Source organism: Schistocerca cancellata, chromosome 10 (genome assembly GCF_023864275.1).
Source record: "Schistocerca cancellata isolate TAMUIC-IGC-003103 chromosome 10, iqSchCanc2.1, whole genome shotgun sequence".
Classification (NCBI taxonomy): domain Eukaryota; kingdom Metazoa; phylum Arthropoda; class Insecta; order Orthoptera; family Acrididae; genus Schistocerca; species Schistocerca cancellata.
The window spans coordinates 165418140-165437762 of NC_064635.1; the positions used below are offsets into that span (position 1 = coordinate 165418140).

Genomic DNA, 19623 nt, shown 5'->3' on the forward strand with positions numbered 1-19623 from the left:
ATGCAATCAATCTCTGATTCTGTCCTGAAGTTACACACAAAATAACATTATGTCTTCACACAATATACAGGGTGGTCCGATGATAGTGACCGGGCGAAATATCTCACGAAATATGCATCAAACGAAAAAACTACAAAGAACGAATCTCGTCTAGTTTGAAGCAGGAAACCAGATGGCGCTATGGTTGGCCCGCTATAAGAGGCTGCCATAGGTCAAACAGATATCAACTGCGTTTTCTTTGAAATAGGAAGCCCCATTTTTATTACATATTAGTGTAGTAAGTAAAGAAATATGAATGTTTTAGTTGGGCCACTTTTTTCGCTTTGTGATAGATGGCGCTGTAATAGTCACAAACGTATAAGTACGTGGTATCACGTAACATTCCGCCATTGCGGACGGTATTTGCTTCGTGACACATTACCCGTGTTAAAATGGACCGTTTACCAATTGCGGAAAAGGTCGATATCGTGTTGATGTATGGCTATTGTGATCAAAATTACCAACGTACGTGTGCTATGTATGCTGCTCGGTATCCTGGACGACATCATCCAAGTGTCCGGACCGTTCGCCGTCATTTAAGGAGACAGGAAGTGTTCAGCCACATGTGAAACGTCAACCACGACCTGAAACAAATGATGATGCCCAAGAAGGTGTTTTAGTTGCTGTCGCGACTACTCCGCACATCAGTAGCAGACAAATTGCACGAGAATCGGGAATCTCAAAAACGTCGATGTTGAGAATGCTACATCAACATCGATTGCACCCCTACCATATTTATGTGCACCAGGATTTGCATGGCGACGACTCTGAACGTCGTGTACAGTTCTGCCACAGGGCAGAAGAGAAATTACGGGGCGATTTTTTGCACGCGTTCTATTTAGCGACGAAGCGTCATTCACCAACAGCGGTAACGTAAACGGGCATAATATGCACTATTGGGCAACGGAAAATCCACGTTGGGTGCGACAAGTGGAACATCAGCGACCTTGGCTGGTTAATGTATGGTGCGGCATTATGGGAGGAAGGATAATTGGCCCCCATTTTATCGATGGCAATCTATATGGTGCAGTGTATGCTGATTTCCTACGTAATGTTCTACCGATGTTACTACAAGATGTTTCCCTGCATGACAGAATGGCGATGTACTTCCAACATGATGAATGTCCGGCACATAGCTCACGTGCGGTTGAAGCGGTATTGAATAGCATATTTCGTGACAGGTGGATTGGTCGTCGAAGCACCATACCATGGCCCGCACGATCACCGGATCTGACGCCCCCGAATTTCTTTCTGTGGGGAAAGTTGAAGGATAGTTGCTATCGTGATCCACCGACAACGCCTGACAACATGCGTCAGCGCGTTGTCAATGTATGTGCGAACATTACGGAAGGCGAACTACTCGCTGTTGAGAGGAATGTCGTTACACGTATTGCATTGAGGTTGACGGACATCATTTTGAGCATTTATTGCATTAATGTGATATTTACAGGTAATCAAGCTGTAACAGCATTCGTTCTCAGAAATGATAAGCTCACAAAGGTACACGTATCACATTGGAACAACCGAAATAAATCGTTCAAACGTACCTATATTCTGTATTTTAATTTAAAAAATCTACCTGTTACCACCAGTTCGTCTAAAATTGTGAGCCATATGTTTGTGATTATTACAGCGCCACCTATCACAAAGCACAAAAAGTGGTCCAGCTAAAACATTCATATTTCTTTACGTACGACACGAATATGATATAAAATATGGGGGTTCCTATTTAAAAAAACGCAGTTGTTATCCGTTTGACCTATGGCAGTGCCATCTAGCGGACCAACCATAGCGCCATCTGGTTTCCCCCTTCAAGCTAGACAAGTTTCGTTCTTTGTAGTTTTTTCGTTAGACGCTTATTTCGTGAGATATTTTCACGGTCACGATCAATGGACCACCCTGTATATACCGGTATATATATAGATAGTTATTTATTTATAACACTTCAATGGTGTGTTCATAGATGAATTTATTCGTAGTGTTAAAGATATAATTATCAAATTTAATTAAAATGTCTGAAATAACTGTGACTTGCGAAATCAGTTTGTTCATTTAACATAGTTACGTGTTTTTTATTTCGTGGAGATATATCTCCAGTTGTTCTAATAGATTTAGGGTCTTACCATTGGGCCGGCCGATGTGGCCGTGCGGTTCTAGGCGCTTCAGTCTGGAACCGCGTGACCGCTACGGTCGCAGGTTCGAATCCTGCCTCGGCCATGGATGTGTGTGATGTCCTTAGGTTAGTTAGGTTTAAGTAGTTCTAAGTTCTAGGGGACTGATGACCTTAGAAGTTAAGTCCCATAGTGCTCAGAGCCATTTGAACCATTTCTTACCATTGGGTTCATTATGTAGTGCTATCAAATTGCTTTCTAGACTGTTGATGACACGTTTCGTTTGCAACATTGTTGTGCAATGACTGATTTTTTTAAGTGGTTGTGCCTGAAAGCAGTTACGTGTTCTTGAATACGGGTTTTGAAGTTTCTGCCTGTTTTCCCCATATAGAAGGCAGGACAATTGGGGCATGATACTTTGTACACTCCGCTGTTGTTGTTATACGTTTGCGCATTTGATTTTACGTGATGGACGAGTAAGTTTCCGAACTTATTATTAGTTGAGAATGCATATGTTAGATTTGCCTCTTTTTTTTAAAGAAAAGTTTAGCGATTTTTTGTGACATGGGGCCCAGGCATAGGATGCTGTTGAATATTTTCCCTTGTTTCACAGCGAAGCCATTCGTTGCCTTGCTTTTGTGTATTTGCCTGTTTACATTATCAATTGCTTTGGGTGTGTAGCCATTGCTTATCACAATGGTCTTTACTGTATCTATATCATTCTCGAGGGAGCTCTTTTTCAAACACACATTTTTTTTATGCGATCTTGGGTGCTGAATGGCTTTTGACCATTAGACAAGTCGGTCTTTGACTCTCTCAAAATGAGAAAATTCAATCAAACTACTTTGAAGTTGGCAATATTGCCGCTTGAAAATAGATAATTAAACAAATAAAAACTTCGATAGATAGAAATTCAGCCTCATTACTTTTCTCACGAGCGTCACATTATTGAGAACTGCTTGTGCGTTTTGGGTCCCCACCACGGGGGATTAAAAGTAGGAATCCAACAAATTCAATGGCGTGCTGTTAGGCCTGTCACCAGGAAATTCGATCAACACGTGAATTTTACAGAAAAGCTTCGTGATCTCGAATGGGATATACCTGGAGGGAAGAAGACGTTCTCTTCGCCAAAGATTACTGGGAAAGTTTACAGAAGCAGCACTTGCTACGGACTGCAGAGTAGTCCTACTGCCATCATTGTACATCTTGGGTAAGGTCTGCGAATGCAAGAGAAATCGGGGCTCGAACGGAGGCATGTTGATAGTCGTTCTACGCTCCGTAAATTTACAGCTGGAACTGGAGAGAGGCTGATTAGCAGCGGTGCAAGATACCTCCGCCATGCACTGTTTATGTAGATGTAGACGTAGTTTATCAGGAAGATTAAAAGTGTTAGTACTACACCATCACAGTATGCGTCGGACACACCACGTCAAGACGAAACAGTGAGAAGTTCCGAAAGGGGAATGGATATGATGAAGAAGAATTGGCTACAGTTTCTCATGATTCCTTGAAATAAGACAGTCTTGGTTGCGAAATCTTCTTTATTTACAGGAAATGACGCGTTTCTCCCTTCTGAGGCATCATCAGATAAAATGTTATAAGAAACCATCGTCGTTATAAAATTATGTGCTGATGCAATAGCTCCATATAAAATGTTATAAGAAACCATCGTCGTTATAAAATTATGTGATGATGCAATAGCTCCATATAAAATGTTATAAGAAACCATCGTCGTTATAAAATTATGTGATGATGCAATAGCTCCATATAAAATGTTATAAGAAACCATCGTCGTTATAAAATTATGTGATGATGCAATAGCTCCATATTTAGCAATTATATACAACGCTCGTCCACAGAAAGTTCCGTACCTAAGGACTGGAAAGTCACACCAATACCCAGAAAGGGAAATATGTGTAATCCGCTGAATTACAGGCCCCTATCACTAACGCCGATTTTCCGTAGGGTTTTGGAACATATACTGTGTTCGCACATTATGAACTACCTCGAAAAAATAAAGATTTATTGACACATTGTCGGCACGGATTCAGAAAATATCGCTCTTGTTAAACACAACTAGCTCTTTATACTCATGAAGTAATGAGTGCTGTCGACAGGGCATGTCATATTGATTCCATATTTTTAGATTTCCAGAAGTATTTAGACACCATTCCTCACAAGCGTCTTCTAACCATACTGTGTGCCTGTGGAATATCGCCTCAGTTGTGCTACTGGATTCGTGATTTCCCGTGAGAAAAATCACAGTTCGTAGTAAAAGACGGAAAGTCATCGAGTAAAACAGAAATAATATCCGGCGTTCCCTAATGAAGTGTAATAGGCCCTCTGATGTACATTAACGACAAAGAAGACAATCTCAGTGGCCGTCTTAGATTGTTTGCAGATGATGCTGTCATTTACCGTCCTGTAAAGTCATCGGATGACCAAAACGAATTGCAAAAGATAAGATACATGTGTGGTGCGAAAAGTGGCAGATGACCCTGAGTAAAGATAAGTGTGAAGTTTTTCACATGATACTAAAAGAAATCCGCTATATTTCGATTACGCGATAAGATACACAAATCTGAAGGCTGTACATTCAATTAAATACTTATGGATTACAGTCACATATAACCTAAATTGGAATGATCATCTGGAATGATCATACAGATAATGTTGTGGGTAGAGTAAACCAAAGACTGCGATTCATTGGCAGAACACTTAGAAGGTGCAACAGGCCTACTAAAGAAACTGCTCACACCACGCTTGTCCGCCTTATTCTGGAGTACTACCATTCGGTGTGGGACTCACGGATGACATCGAAAAAGTTTAAAGATGGGCGGCTTGTTTCGTATTATCGCTAAATAGGGGAGATAGTCCACTGACATGATACGTGAATTGGCATGGCAATCATTAAAACAACGGCGTTTTTCGTTGCGACGGAATCTTCTCATGAAATTTCAATCACCAGTTTTCTCCTCCGACTGCGAAAACATACTGTTGGCACCAACCTATATAGGGAGAAATTCTCATCACGATAAAATAAGAGAAATCTGCGGTCGTACAGAAAAATTTGAGCGCTCGTTTTTCTCGCGCGCCGTTCGAGAGTGGAACGGTAGAGAGATAGTTTGAATGTGGTTAATTGAACTCTCTGCCAGGCACTTCATTGTGAATAGCAGAGTAATGACGTAGATGTGAAAAGTATATCATCTACGTTAACCCAGATGTGAAAAGTAACTGCCATTTTGGGGTATTAATGGACGAATTTTGGTTTTCCACATTAATTTTTACGCCAGTCTGATGATGTCCCAAGAGGGCGGAACACGTCATTTCCTGTAAACGAAATGAGATTTAGCAAACGAGACTGTTTTATTTCAAGAAAGTCATAACCGGTTGCTGTGCCAGGCGCCCAGTATGGAATGGAACCCATTTTCCCAATTTTTCATTTTTTTTATGACAGTAGGCGATTTATTGTTTATCGATCCCGACATACTCCATCTACGGAAAGTGCACTCGCATTGAGACGCTACGATCGTGGGGATGGCACAGCGTCGCCGTGACGTATACAGCGATGATGGGCCGGGCAGATGAGATGAGCACACTGTGGGTGGGTAGCTGGGTGGGTGGGTGGGTGCGTCTGCGACCACCCACACCAGCCATCTCGCGGACGCTGTCGGTGTCTGCGCGTTCCGGACGTCCCCGCCGGCTGCAGGCAAGCGCCCGTCATTTGTCTGCACTGTCTCCGCCATTTGTCAAGTGCGCGAACGCCGGCGGGGGCGGCGAAGGCGGGGGTAGGGGCAGCGGGTCGCGAAAGGAGCTCAGCCACGAAGGGCTCGCCGTCTTAAGACCGCCACACGCGAGGCAGTGGCACCGGCCCCGATGGTTTTATTCCTCCGTTGAGCTTGCTGACGACAATAATGGACATTTCGTGGCATCGCAGTTGGTGAACAGAAAACATGATATGTACCAGGTGCTGTCCAATAGTTCTCGAAATACACGAATTAAAATTGTTATGTCTTACCAACATTTTATTCTCAACCTTCACCTACGAAGATTTCTGATTACAAGAGCTGTCAACATGAAACGTTCAGCTTCAGGACTGAAATATTGATCATAAATGATCAAAGTTCTACAGAACTTGAAACTTCCTGGCAGATTAAAACTGTGTGCCGGATCGAGACTCGAACTCGGGTCCTTTGCCATTCGCGGGCAACTGCTCTACCATCTGAACTACCCAAGCAAGACTCACGCCCCGTCCTCACAGCTTTACTTCTGCCAGTACCTCGTCTCCTACATTCCAAACTATACAGAAGCTCTCCTGCGAATCTTGCAGAACTAGCACTCCTGAAGAAAGGATAATGCGGAGACATGACTTAGCCACAGCCTAGGGGATGTTTCCAGAATGAGATTTCCACTCTGCAGTGGAGTGTGCGCTGATGTGGAACTTCCTGGCAGATTAAAACTGTGTGCCGGACCGGGACTCGAACTCGGGACCTCTGCCTTTCGCGGGCAAGTGCTCTATCATCTGAGCTACCCAAGCACGCCCCACGCTCCCTCCTCACAACTTTCTACAGAACTTGCACAGATTGCAGTCACATCCCTTCCCCCCTCCCGCCCCCTCCACAAAACAAGAAGAAGAAGAAGAGAAAAAGAGCCGTTTCTTTGATGAGTAGTTCTCACATGTGGCAAAAAATGTCGGCCGAAGTGGCCGTGCGGTTAAAGGCGCTGCAGTCTGGATCCGCAAGACCGCTACGGTCGCAGGTTCGAATCCTGCCGCGGGCATGGATGTTTGTGATGTCCTTAGGTTAGTTAGGTTTAACTAGTTCTAAGTTCTAGGGGACTAATGACCTCAGAAGTTGAGTCCCATAGTGCTCAGAGCCATTTGAACCATTTGAACCAAAAAATGGTTCAAATGGCTCTGAGCACTATGGGACTTAACATCTCAGATCATCAGTCCCCTAGAACTTAGAACTACTTAAGCCTAACTAACCTAAGGACATCACACACATCCATGCCCGAGGTAGGATTCGAACCTGCGACCGTAACAGCCACGCGGTTCCAAACTGAAGCGCCTAGAACCGCTCGGCCACCACGACCGGCTCACATGTGGCAAAACACCATCATTTCGTAGTGCTACGTGAGAGAAAAAGTCTAGAACAGGTTTGAAATTGTGTTTAAATTTTCTTGGACGTCGCAAAGTACTCGAGTGCTCTCCATATCAAACTGTTGTTGAGTCCAGTGTGACTAATTTCCGCTCCGTTTTAAGAAAATCTGGTTCCTCGAACATCTAAATGTTTTATGACGTCATATCTCCCGAACAATGTGACGTAGAATATCATAATATTGCAGGAAATGTCCCAGAATTAGTATCGATTATTAAAGGTTGTAATGCACAGGATTGGGAACAGAAAGCTAGTTGAAACCAGACGTCAATGACCACGAAATCTTAAGCTCAGACTGGAATATTTATCGTAAGGATAGGTTAGTCGCCAATGGTGGCGGTGTGTTTATTGCCGTAAAAATTCGATTAAATTTAGCGAGGTTATCACGGATTGCGAATGCGAATCAATCTGGGTCAAACTCAGTATCAAAGAATGGTGAAAAATGGTGATCGGATGCTTTTATAGACCACCTGGGTCAGTATCTGTAGTTGTAGAGCGCTTCAGACGGAGCTTGCAGAATATCATTAGCAATATTCCTGATCATGCCGTTGTAATAGGGGGTGACTTCAACTTGCAAGGTATAGATTGGGAGTGTTATGCCATCAAAACTGGTGCCAGAGACAGGGAATCGTGTGCCACTGTTCTGGACGTGTTGCCCGAAAATTACCTTGAGCAGATACTTAGAGAATTAACTCGTGTGGGTAATGTCTCAGACCTCCTGTACTTATCGAGGGTTTGCAGTTGAACGTAGAGGAAGGTATCAGTGATCATAACGTTGTGACAGAATCTATGACGACGGGTCTTGCAAGGAATGTTAAGAAAGGTAGGAAGATATATTTGCTCAGCAAGGGTGACAGGATTTATTCCTTTTTGGTTTATTTCCACCAGTTCCTCCACTGTTTTCTTCATAGAAATTTCGGCAGTATGGCATACAACATCAGACATTTCTTTATTTTTTTTCCAAACCTTGCATAAGGTGTTGGCATGTTCAGAAAACCCCCTTCCCTGCTCTGCCCAAGGCACCTCAGAGCATATGCTAACTTAAAATTGCTTTCATACGTACCACTGTCAGTTTTCTGTTGTAGAAGGAAAGTGAAAATTCATAGTCATACGAATCACAAATTAATTTAAAATCACAAGCTATTACCAGTCTTCTTTCCTCAACAACAATAATGCATTCCGTATTTTTACAGCTAACACTTCAACATTAAGACTTTATAGCCTGGCAGAGAAATCAAGAAGTTTGAATCCAGTGGAATCAATATGAACGTCATTCACGCACCTGTACAATAACTCCTGTCCCAAGTTTCGAGGCTGAAGCTGAGAGCTTATGTTCTTCGTTTAGAGCTGCTTCCTCTTTTTTGTTGGTAAACCGATTTCCATGAAACCTCCGTTTCCTAAACACAGTCTTCACACCACGCATTATGCATAAATCTCGACTTCCACGGACAGGTTTGCGAATTCAACCTTCCATCAACTAATATGTGTTAGTATTATCAAATCGTAGGTAAACCACATGCAAGAAAGTTTTGAGGCAAAGATATATTTGTCAGCCAGAGATATAGATGTCAGCCAAAGACATCAAAAGAAAACAGCCTTCACATTGTCAAAAACTGCGCTGAAGCAAGCAGTTTCCCAAATGCCGGAAGAGGTGAGAGTGGCCGCCAGTGCACAGTTAATCAGTTTAATAATTTAAAGGAACTTCTAAAGCTGCTGTCACGATAAAATTTACACAACATAGATTAAACTGTGTAAATCAAGAAAATAATATTTTTGAAAAATCGATATTTTGGACCAAAATATCCCTCCCTCCTTAATGGCTTCGGGATGGCTGGGCCCCAAATACTAAATTTCTTTTTTACGAATATTTTTTCACTGAGGAAGATTGTGCTGCGGTTTCTCCTTTAAACTGTCGTACGAAAATCAAAATGACATATGATGGAATGACCTCGGGATTGAAAATCAACGGAAAGCGCCCAACACAGCAAACGCCAGCAGGGCAATGCAACGTATCACACAGCTCGCAGCGTACGTGCGTGGCTCACAGAACACCAGGACGAGTTTACCGTATTCTCCCGGCCACCAAACTCGCCAGATATAAACCCAATGGAGAATTTGTCGGACCACCTGGATCGGGCTGTTCATGACATGAATCCTCAGCCGAGTAACTTAGCGCAGCTATCCACGGCATTGGACTGTCATGGCTTCACATCCCTGATGGTATCTTCTAGACCTACAGCCTCATTAACTCTCTCAATGCGCGTCTCAGGGCGCTGCGTCCTGCAAAAGGTGCTTGTGGTGTCACCGCTAGACACCAGTCTTGCTAGGTGGTAGCCTTTAAATCGGCCGCGGTCCGTTAGTATACGTCGGACCCGCGTGTTGCCACTATCAGTGATTGCAGACCGAGCGCCGCCACACGGCAGGTCTAGAGAGACTTCCTAGCACTCGCCCCAGTGGTACAACCGACTTTGCTAGCGATGGTTCACTGACAAAATACGCTCTTATTTGCCGAGACGATAGTTAGCATAGCCTTCAGCTACGCCATTTGCTACGACCTAGCAAGGCGCCAGTACCAGTTACTATTGATACTGTAATCTTGTACCGTCAAGAGCGACGCTCATCATTTATGGATTGAAGTTAAGTATTCCACCAGCTACATCCGTTTTTCTAAAGTCTTATTTCCTTGTCCTGTTCCAGACCTCACGCCAGCCTGCGTGCCTTTCGGCTTCTCTTGTACCCGGTGTTGGCTCTCCTGCCAACCCACAACAGTAGTTATCTGGACTCTTGAGAGGCGGTCACATTAAAGTGACCAGACTGTGTAATTCTGTTAGTGTGGGGGGAAACCTCTTTGTATCAACCTAGATACTGGAGCAGGTATGTTTTTCTCAACGCAACGATACACTTTTTACAATATTCAAAAGTTCTTGAATACACGAGCAAAGCAATACAATTATCAGCCAGAACGTTATAACCACCGACCTAATATAGACAGACACCTGTCGAGGCGGTAGCAGCGTCACCTCGCGGGGAATGACTGCCAGTCGCTCACACGCACGGTACATGTTGTATCAGGTAGCCTGATGCCCGCCCGTGTGTACAATGGGGAAGGGGCGCGATCTATCTGAGTGACCGAGGGAAGATTGTGATGGTCCAGAGGCTAGGCAAGAGCATTTCGGAAATCACGAGGTGTTCGAGGAGTGCCATGGTGAATGTCTTCAACACGTGACGAAACCAATGTGGAACGACTTCCAGTCGAGGTGGGATTGGTCGGCGCCGGCCGAAGTGGCCGAGCGGTTCTAGGCGCTGCAGTCTGGGACCGCGAGACCGCTACGGTCGCAGGTTAGAAACCTGCCTCGGGCATGGATGTGTGTGATGTCCTTAGGTTAGTTAGGTTTAACTAGTTCTAAGCTCTAGGGACTAATGACCTCAGAAGTTGAGTCCCATAGTGCTCAGAGCCATTTGAACCTTTTTTTTTTTTTTATTGGTCGGCACCCCTATTTACAGATTTCGGACGTTGTCGGGTGGGAAGACTGGTAAAACAGAACAGGCTGCGAACTGCGGCGGAACTAACATCAGAATTTAATGCTGGGTGGAGTACAAGTTGGAAGTTCTCTAACGCTATAGATACAGCAATAATGAATCGCGCAGTAGGCAGTACAGTTGAAGAGGAATGGACATCCCTAAAAAGGGCCATAACAGAAGTTGGGAGGGAAAACATAGGTACAAAGAAGGTAGCTGTGAAGAAACCATGGGTAACAGAAGAAATACTTCAGTTGATTGATGAAAGGAGGAAGTACTAACATGTTCCGGGAAAATCAGTAATACAGAAATACAAGTCGCTGAGGAATGAAATAAATAGGAAGTGGAGGGAAGCTAAGACGAAATGGCTGCAGGAAAAATGTGAAGACATCGAAAAAGATAAAAGATATGATTGTCGAAAGGACAGACTCAGCATACAGGAAAGTCAAAACAACCTTTGGTGACATTAAAAGCAACGGTGGTAACATTAAGAGTGCAACGGGAATTCCACTGTTAAATGCAGAGGAGAGAGCAGAAAGGTGGAAAGAATATATTGAAAGCCTCTATGAGGGTGAAGATTTGTCTGATGTGATAGAAGAAGAAACAGGAGTCGATTTAGAAGAGATAGGGGATCCAGTGTTAGAATCGGAATTTAAAAGAGCTTTGGAGGACTTAGGGTCAAATAAGGCAGAAGGGATGGGTAACATTCCATCATAATTTCTAAAACCATTGGGGGAAGTGGCAACAAAACGACTATTCACGTTGGTGTGTAGAATATATGAGTCTGGCGACATACCATCTGACTTTCGGAAAAGCATCACTCACACATTTCCGAAGACGGCAAGAGCTGACAAGTGCGAGAATTATCGCACAATCAGCTTAACAGCTCATGCATCGAAGCTGCTTACAAGAATAATATACAGAAGAATGGAAAAGAAAATTGAAAATGCGCTAGGTGACGATCAGTATAGCTTTAGGAAATGTGAAGGGACGAGAGAGGCAATTCTGACGTTACGGCTAATAATGGAAGCAAGGCTAAAGAAAAATCAAGACACGTTCATAGGGTTTGTCGACCTGGAAAAAGCGTTCGACAATATAAAATGGTGCAAGCTGTTCGAGATTCTGAAAAAAGTAGGGGTAAGCTATAGGGAGAGACGGGTCATATACAATATGTACAACAACCAATAGGGAATAATAGGAGTGGACGATCGAGAACGAAGTGCTCGTATTAAGAAGGGTGCGAGACTAGGCTGTAGCCTTTCGCCCCTACTCTTCAATCTGTACATCGAGGAAGCAATGATGGAAATAAAAGAAAGGTTCAGGGGTGGAATTAAAATACAAGGTGAAAGGATATCAATGATACGATTCGCTGATGACATTGCTATCCTGAGTGAAAGTGAAGAAGAATTAAATGATCTGCTGAAGGGAATGAACAGTCTAATGAGTACACAGTATGGTTTGAGAGTAAATCGGAGAAAGACGAAGGTAATGAGAAGTAGTAGAAATGAGAACAGCGAGAACCTTAACATCAGGATTGATGGTCACGAAGTCAATGAAGTTAAGGAATTCTGCTACCTAGGCAGTAAAATAACCAATGACGGACGGAGCAAGGAGGACATCAAAAGCAGACTCGCTATGGCAAAAAAGGCATTTCTGGCCGAGAGAAGTCTACTAACATCAAATACCGGCCTTAATTTGAGGAAGAAATTTCTGAGGATGTACGTCTGGAGTACAGCATTGTATGGTAGTGAAAGATGGACTGTGGCAAAACCGGAACAGAAGAGAATCGAAGCATTTGAGATGTGGTGCTATAGACGAATGTTGAAAATTAGGTGGACTGATAAGGTAAGGAATGAGGAGGTACTACGCAGAATCGGAGAGGAAAGGAATATGTGGAAAACCCTGATAAGGAGAAGGGACAGGATGATAGGACATCTGCTGAGACATGAGGGAATGACTTCCATGGTACTAGAGGGAGCTGTAGAGGGCAAAATCTGTAGAGGAAGACAGAGATTGGAATACGTCAAGCAAATAATTGAGGACGTAGTTTGCAAGTGCTACTCTGAGATGAAGAGGTTTGCACAGGAAAGGAATTCGTGGCGGGTCGCATTAAACCAGTCAGTAGACTGATGACCAAAAAAAAAAATACAAGTGTGTCTGAACACACAGTGCACCGAACACACCTAACGATGAGACTCCGCAGCCGACGACACAGGCCAATGTTAACACCAGGACATCGGCAGCTACGACTGAAATGGGAACGTAGCCAACAGCACTGGGCGTTGGCCCAGTGGCAGAGCATTGCATGGCCTGATGAATCCCGGTAACTTCGTCATCATACCAATGCGATCGAGTCAAGCTGGCGGCGGCTCCATTATGCTCTGGGTAACATTCACGTGGTCATCCATGGGTCCAGTGGAGCTCGTGCATGGCACAATGACGGCCAAGGAGTATCGTACACTGGTTTCAGACTACGTACATCCCTTCATGACGATAATATTTCCTGACATCAGTGGCACATTTCAGCAAGATAATGCGTGATGTCAGAAGCCCAGGAGTGTGACGGAGTGGTTCGAGGGACACAGTGGCGAGTTCCAATTTATGTTATGGCCTCCGAACTCGCCAGGTCTGAACCTTATCTAACACATTTGGGATGTGACTGAATGTGGCGTCAGAGCTCATTGCTCCCCTTCCCGGAATTAGGTGACCCGATGGAGTGGAGATGTGGTGCCAACTCCCTCCAGCGACCTACCAAGTTCTCATCCAGAAAAAGTTAGAGTGATAAAATGGAATTTCGTTTATAATTCTGACCGCACATTACAGATCAGACGATAAGTAACTTCTTGGCAGATTAAAACTGTGTGCCCGACCGAGACTCGAACTCGGGACCTTTGCCTTTCACGGGCAAGTGCTCTACCAACTGAGCTACCGAAGCACGACTCACTCCGGTACCGGGCTTGAGTCGTGCTTCGGTAGCTCAGTTGGTAGAGCACTTGCCCGCGAAAGGCAAAGGTCCCGAGTTCCAGTCTTGGTCGGGCACACGGTTTAATCTGCCAGGAAGTTTCATATCAGCGCACACTCCGCTGCAGAGTGAAAATCTCATTCTGCAGACGATATGTAGGTCAGAGGTTGCTGATACTATTAATTCAAAAATCAGTGAAAGTAACTGACCGATAAATGAACTAAATCAGTTTCGATGGCACTCGGAGACAACTTGGGCCTGCATAAACCTGTGAGGGCGGAGTAATATTCCAGATCCATGATTAATTATTCCCAATAATGTTCAAGATGGTGAAAGGCTGCTCAGCAATTACTATCAGTTTGAAGCCACGGCTTCCTGGCCGCAGGGATACCATACGTTCCCGCCCCTTCTCGTAATTTCCGCCATTTCAGATACTCCAACCTCTGCGGTAAGAGACCAGGCTATCACTGGCCAGAACAAATCTTAACGTTACCCTTGTGAACTCGGCCACGGGGTCCTCTTTCTGCTGACGTCTCGTCAGCCCTGTCGGTCGCAGTTCTTTGTCGGAGACGCTACGTGTCCACCACGAGCGCGGGTGTTCACGCATGGGTGCACGCCTCCTGTACTTGACAGCCACCGCGGGCCATGCAGGCCGCGTTAATACTGCCTTTGATCAGTAACACGGTTCGTGATTATTTCGGTCGTGAGTTCACAGTGATGCCTCCGCTAGCATCTCGATCGATAGGCGTGAAGCTATTCATGCTTCCGCGGTAAGTAAAGTTGTACTGCCCCGCCTGTCAAGGCCTATCTCTTGGTAATTAATTATTTCGAAGACTTAACTCTCACATTGGACTCTGTCCCTTTAAAGACGGGAGGGATGAGTTTGTCGTTCGCACTAGCATGTATTCAGCTGTTTCCATTAATCTGTGTTGACCTGCAGCAAGATATCGTTCGTGTCAGGTTGTTGCTTTACACGGTGTGAAGTATTTAAACCGACAAACTCTGGGAGGTTGTAGGGGACATCAAAACAAATATTTTCCCCTAATGTCATTTTTTTCCTATGAGGATTATTTAAACCGGTGGAGGCCGTATTACGCTCTTCATTTGTTAGAGGCCGTATTACGCTCTTCATTTGTTAGAGGCCGTATTACGATCTTCAGTTCTTAGAGGGCGTATTAACGCTCTACAGTTGTAGGCAACTGCTGACCACCAGTGTAGTAGTGAATTGTCTCTGTTTACTAATGGATCGATACACCTGGAGTGAGTACACTGATATGGTTGGTGCGTACTACGTAGCGCACCACAATGGACGAGCTGCACAGCCGGTTTACCAACAAAAATATCCTAATCGCCGTATCCCGCATCATACGACCTTTGCTGCTGTGTACCAACGTCTGCGTGAGACCGGGTCATTTAGCAGATTACCTGGACGGGGACGCCGTCGCACGGTAAGAACGCTGCGATTTGAGGAAGCTGTCTTGCAGCATGTGGAACGAGATCCTTCACTCAGCACTCGTGCAATTGCACGTAACATGTGGACAAATCAGACGAATGTAAGAACAGTTCTTCGAGAGCAATTGTTACGTCCATTTCACTTAACAGCGTGTCCACAACCTGGAACCAGCTCATTATCTACCCAGAGCACAGTTTTCGCAGTGGTACCTGGAACTGTGTGAAATGCATCCTACATTTCCATCGCGTGTGTTGTTTACCGATGAAGCATCTTTCGGGCGTGATGGAGTCTTGAACATGTACAATTCGCATGTTTGGAGTGAGGATAACCCACATGCCACAGTTACTAGCGCTCATCAAGTGCGGTTCTTCGTTAATGTGTGGGTCGGTGTTGTTGGGGACTGTTTAATTTGGCAGTATTTGTTACCTAGGCCATTAAATGGCTGGCACTATTGCAATTTTCTCGCCAGAGCATTGCCAGAATTGCTGGAAGACGTACCGCTCCCTACAAGACAACGCTTATGGTTCCAACATGACGGGACGCTGGCACATTTCAGTCATCGTGTGCGTCGATTCCTGGACCGACGGTTCCCAGAAATGTGGATTGGCAGAGGTTGTCCTGTACCATGGCCTGTTCGATCCCCAGATATGTCCCCTCTGGACTTTTTCGTTTGAGAAGCACAACCCTATTTACGCAACTCCTGTTGCATCAGTAGAGGATCTGGTTGCCCGGATAGTAGCAGCAGCAGCAGGAACAATTCAGGATACTCCTGGGGTTTTTGCCTGTGTCAGACAGAACATGATCCGATGGTGTAACCTTTGTTTACGTGTGAATGGAGGCATTTTTGAAAATCTACTGTAACTGAAATTGGGTTGTGTTAATGTGTTGTTCTCTTGGTCATCAAAAAATGGATAAGTGTTTGTTGGTTTAATTAATTTGCCGCCAGAGAAATCTTCCTCTATTGGTTTAAATACTCCTCATAGGAAAAAATGACGTTAGGGAAAAGTATTTGTTTTGATGTCCTCTACAACCTCCTAGAGTTTGTCGGTTTAAATACTTTTCACCCTGTATATTGTGAGCGGAAAAACTGCTGTTAGTATGTAACAAGTTACCTCACAGCTCTTGTGCTAACATACTGTGTACTCATTAGACTGTTCATTCCGTTCAGCAGATAATTTAATTCTTCTTCACTTTCACTCAGGATAGCAATGTCATCAGCGAATCGTATCGTTGATATCCTTTCACCTTGTAGTTTAATTCCACTCCTGAACCTTTCTTTTGTTTCCACCATTGCTTCCTCTATTTACAGACTGAACAGTAATGGTGAAAGGCTACATCCTTGTCTCACACGCTTTTTAATACGAACACTTCGTTCTTGAACGTACACTCCTATTATTCCCTCTTGGCTGTGGTACATATCGCATATGACTCGTCTCTCCCTACAGCTTACCCCTAATTTTGTCAGAATTACGAACATCTTGCACCTTTTTACACTGTCGAACGGTTTTTCCAGGTCGACGAATCCTTTGAATGTATCTTTATTTTTCTTTATTCTTGCTTCCATTATTAACCAAAACGTCAAAATTGCCTCTCTCGTGCCTTTACCTTTCCTAAAGCCAAACTAATCGTCATTCAGCGCATCCTCAATTTTCTTTTGCATTCTTCGGTATATTATTCGTGTCAGCAACTTGGATGCATGAGCTGTTAAGCTGGTTGTACGGTAATTCTCGCACTTGTCAGCTCTAGCTGCCCCAGATGGTATATCGCCAGAATCATATATTCTACACACCAACGTGAATAGTCCTTTCGTTGCACTTCCCCCCATGATTTTAGAAATTCTGCTCTATTTGATGGCAGGTTATCAAGTTTTGAGTTTGAACGTGGTGTTACAGTTGGCGCACGAGCGATGGGACACAGCGTCTCCGAGGTAGCGATGAAGTGGGGAATTTTCCGTGCGACCATTTCACAACTGTACCGTGAATCTGAGGAATCCGGTAAATCATCAAATCTTCGACATCGCTGCGGTCGGAAAAAGAGCCTGCAAGGACGGGACCAACGACGACTGAAGAGAAACGTTCACCGTGACAAAAGTGCAACCCGTTCGTAAATTGCTACAGATTTGAATTCCAGGGCATCAACAAGTGTCAACGTGCGAATCGTTCAACGAAACATCATCGGTAGGAGCATCCCGAGTCGAAGGCCCACTCGTGTACCCTTGACGACTGCACGACATAAAGTTTTTCGCCTCGCCTGTCGATAACTGGAAACATGTTGCCTGGTCGGACGAGTCTCGTTTCGGACTGTATCGAGCAGATAGATGTGTACAGGTACGGAGACCACCTCATGAATCCGTGGACCCTGCATGTCAGCAGTACACTGTTATAGCCGGCGGCGGCTCTGTAATGGTGTGGAGTGTGTTCAGTTGGAGTGGTATGGACCCCTGATACGTCTAGATACGACTCTGACAGGTGACACGTGCGTACGCATCCTGTCTGATGACTTGCATCCATTCTTGTTCAGTGTGCATTCCAAAAGACTTGGGCAATTTCAGCAGGACAATGCGACACCCCAAACGTTCAGAATTGGTACAGAGTAGCTCCAGCAACACTCTTCTCAGTTCAATCACTTCCGCTGGCCCTCATACTGCCTAGACATAAACATTACTGGGATGCTTTGCAACGTGCTGTTCAGAAGAAATCTCCACCCCATGGGATTTATGGACAGCCCTGCAGGATTTATGGTGTCAATTTCCTCGAGCACTTCTTCAAATATTAGTCGAGTCCATACGATGTCGTGTTGCGTCTCTTCTGCGTACTCACGGGGGCTCTAAACGATATTAAGTAGGTATAGCAGTTTCTTGTAATTATGTCACTTAGACAAATGTCTTCCTGAAATTTCATTACTCTACATTAATTATTTTTTGGTGTTGCCTTTGTTTCCGTTTGTGTAATAAGTAAAAAATTTTCAAAAATACAATACATAAACTCCTCGCACATGTAAGCAAATAAGTCCGAAATCTTATGGAAGGGATAGATCTTGAACTGCGTTACCGTGCGGAATAACTGCACAGCACAGAAACACCTCCAAGAAGCCTAATGCTAACTCACGTTCCACGGTCTCCTCTCCTTCTCACTTCATTACCACAATCTTTAATCGTATCATTTCCTATGCGTGGTATAGAAGGATGTAATTCAGGCTGTTAGTTGGCGATGTACTGCTCGAAGATGTCCGATAGCAAAGACACCATGTTCAACTGACGATGGAACTATGGACTTCCTACTGTGAGAATATTTAATGGCATTGATGTGTACCACACATTTCGCCAATGCGTGTACTTTACATGAGCGCACGTCTCGAGCACATGAGGAAATTGACGTGTAGCATGATGTGTCCGCACGATTTCGTGGTTGAATGGGAAATGGACAGTAGCCACGTGGAATTCCTCCTGGGATTATTTAAGAGACATATGTCTATCAAAAAACAGAGTAGGCTGCGGTGTATCTCAAATTTGCTTCCAGACACATACTAGTACCACCTGTTTTGCTAACTGTGACCAATGCCACCCACTGTAAATACACACAGATCAACAAGTGTTTCGCACCAACTCGGTTCCGAGAGTTCCGGAACCTGTACAGGAAACTGGATCATTTTCGCTCTTTTTATTGCTCATGAAAGCCACATATTGCATGTTGTACCACCATACAGCGAGACCTTCAGAGGTGATGGTCCAGATTGCTTTACACACCCATACCTCTAATACTGAGTAGCACGTCCTCTTGCATAGATGCATGCCTGTATTCGTGGTGGCATACTATCCACAAGTTAATCAAGGCACTGATGGTCCAGATTGCACCACTCCTCAACGGCGATAAGGCGTAGATCCCTCGGAGTGGTTGGTGGGTCACGTCGTCCATAAACAGCCCTTTTTAATCTATCCCAGGCATGTTCGATAGGATTCATGTCTTTAGAACATGCTGGCCACTCTAGTCGAGCGATGTCGCTATCCTGAAGGAAGTGCACGATGGGGCCACGAATTGTCGTCCATGAAGACGAATGCTTCGCCATTATGCTGCCGATATGGTTGCAGCATCAGTCGGAGGATGGCATTCACGCATCGTACTGCCGTACGTCAGCCGGACATAATTCCTCCACAAAACGGCAGGGAACCTGCAACCTGCTGCACTCGCTGGACAGTGTGTGGTGGTGGTGGGTAGTGTTTAACGTCCCGTCGACAACGGGGTCATTAGAGACGGAGCGCAAGCTCGGGTTAGGGAAGGATTGGGAAGGAAATCGGCCGTGCCGTTTCAAAGGAACCATCCCGGCATTTGCCTGAAACGATTTAGGGAAATCACGGAAAACCTAAATCAGGATGGCTGGAGA

The 19623-nt window shown here is 44.6% G+C and overlaps 1 non-coding gene across 1 annotated transcript; it reads right to left on the reverse strand.

The window, feature by feature from the left end:
- Positions 1–13689: 13689 nt before the first annotated feature.
- On the reverse strand, positions 13690–13764 carry Trnas-uga (transfer RNA serine (anticodon UGA)). The gene has a single exon. It is a non-coding gene; the product is annotated as a tRNA-Ser (tRNA).
- Positions 13765–19623: the final 5859 nt, after the last annotated feature.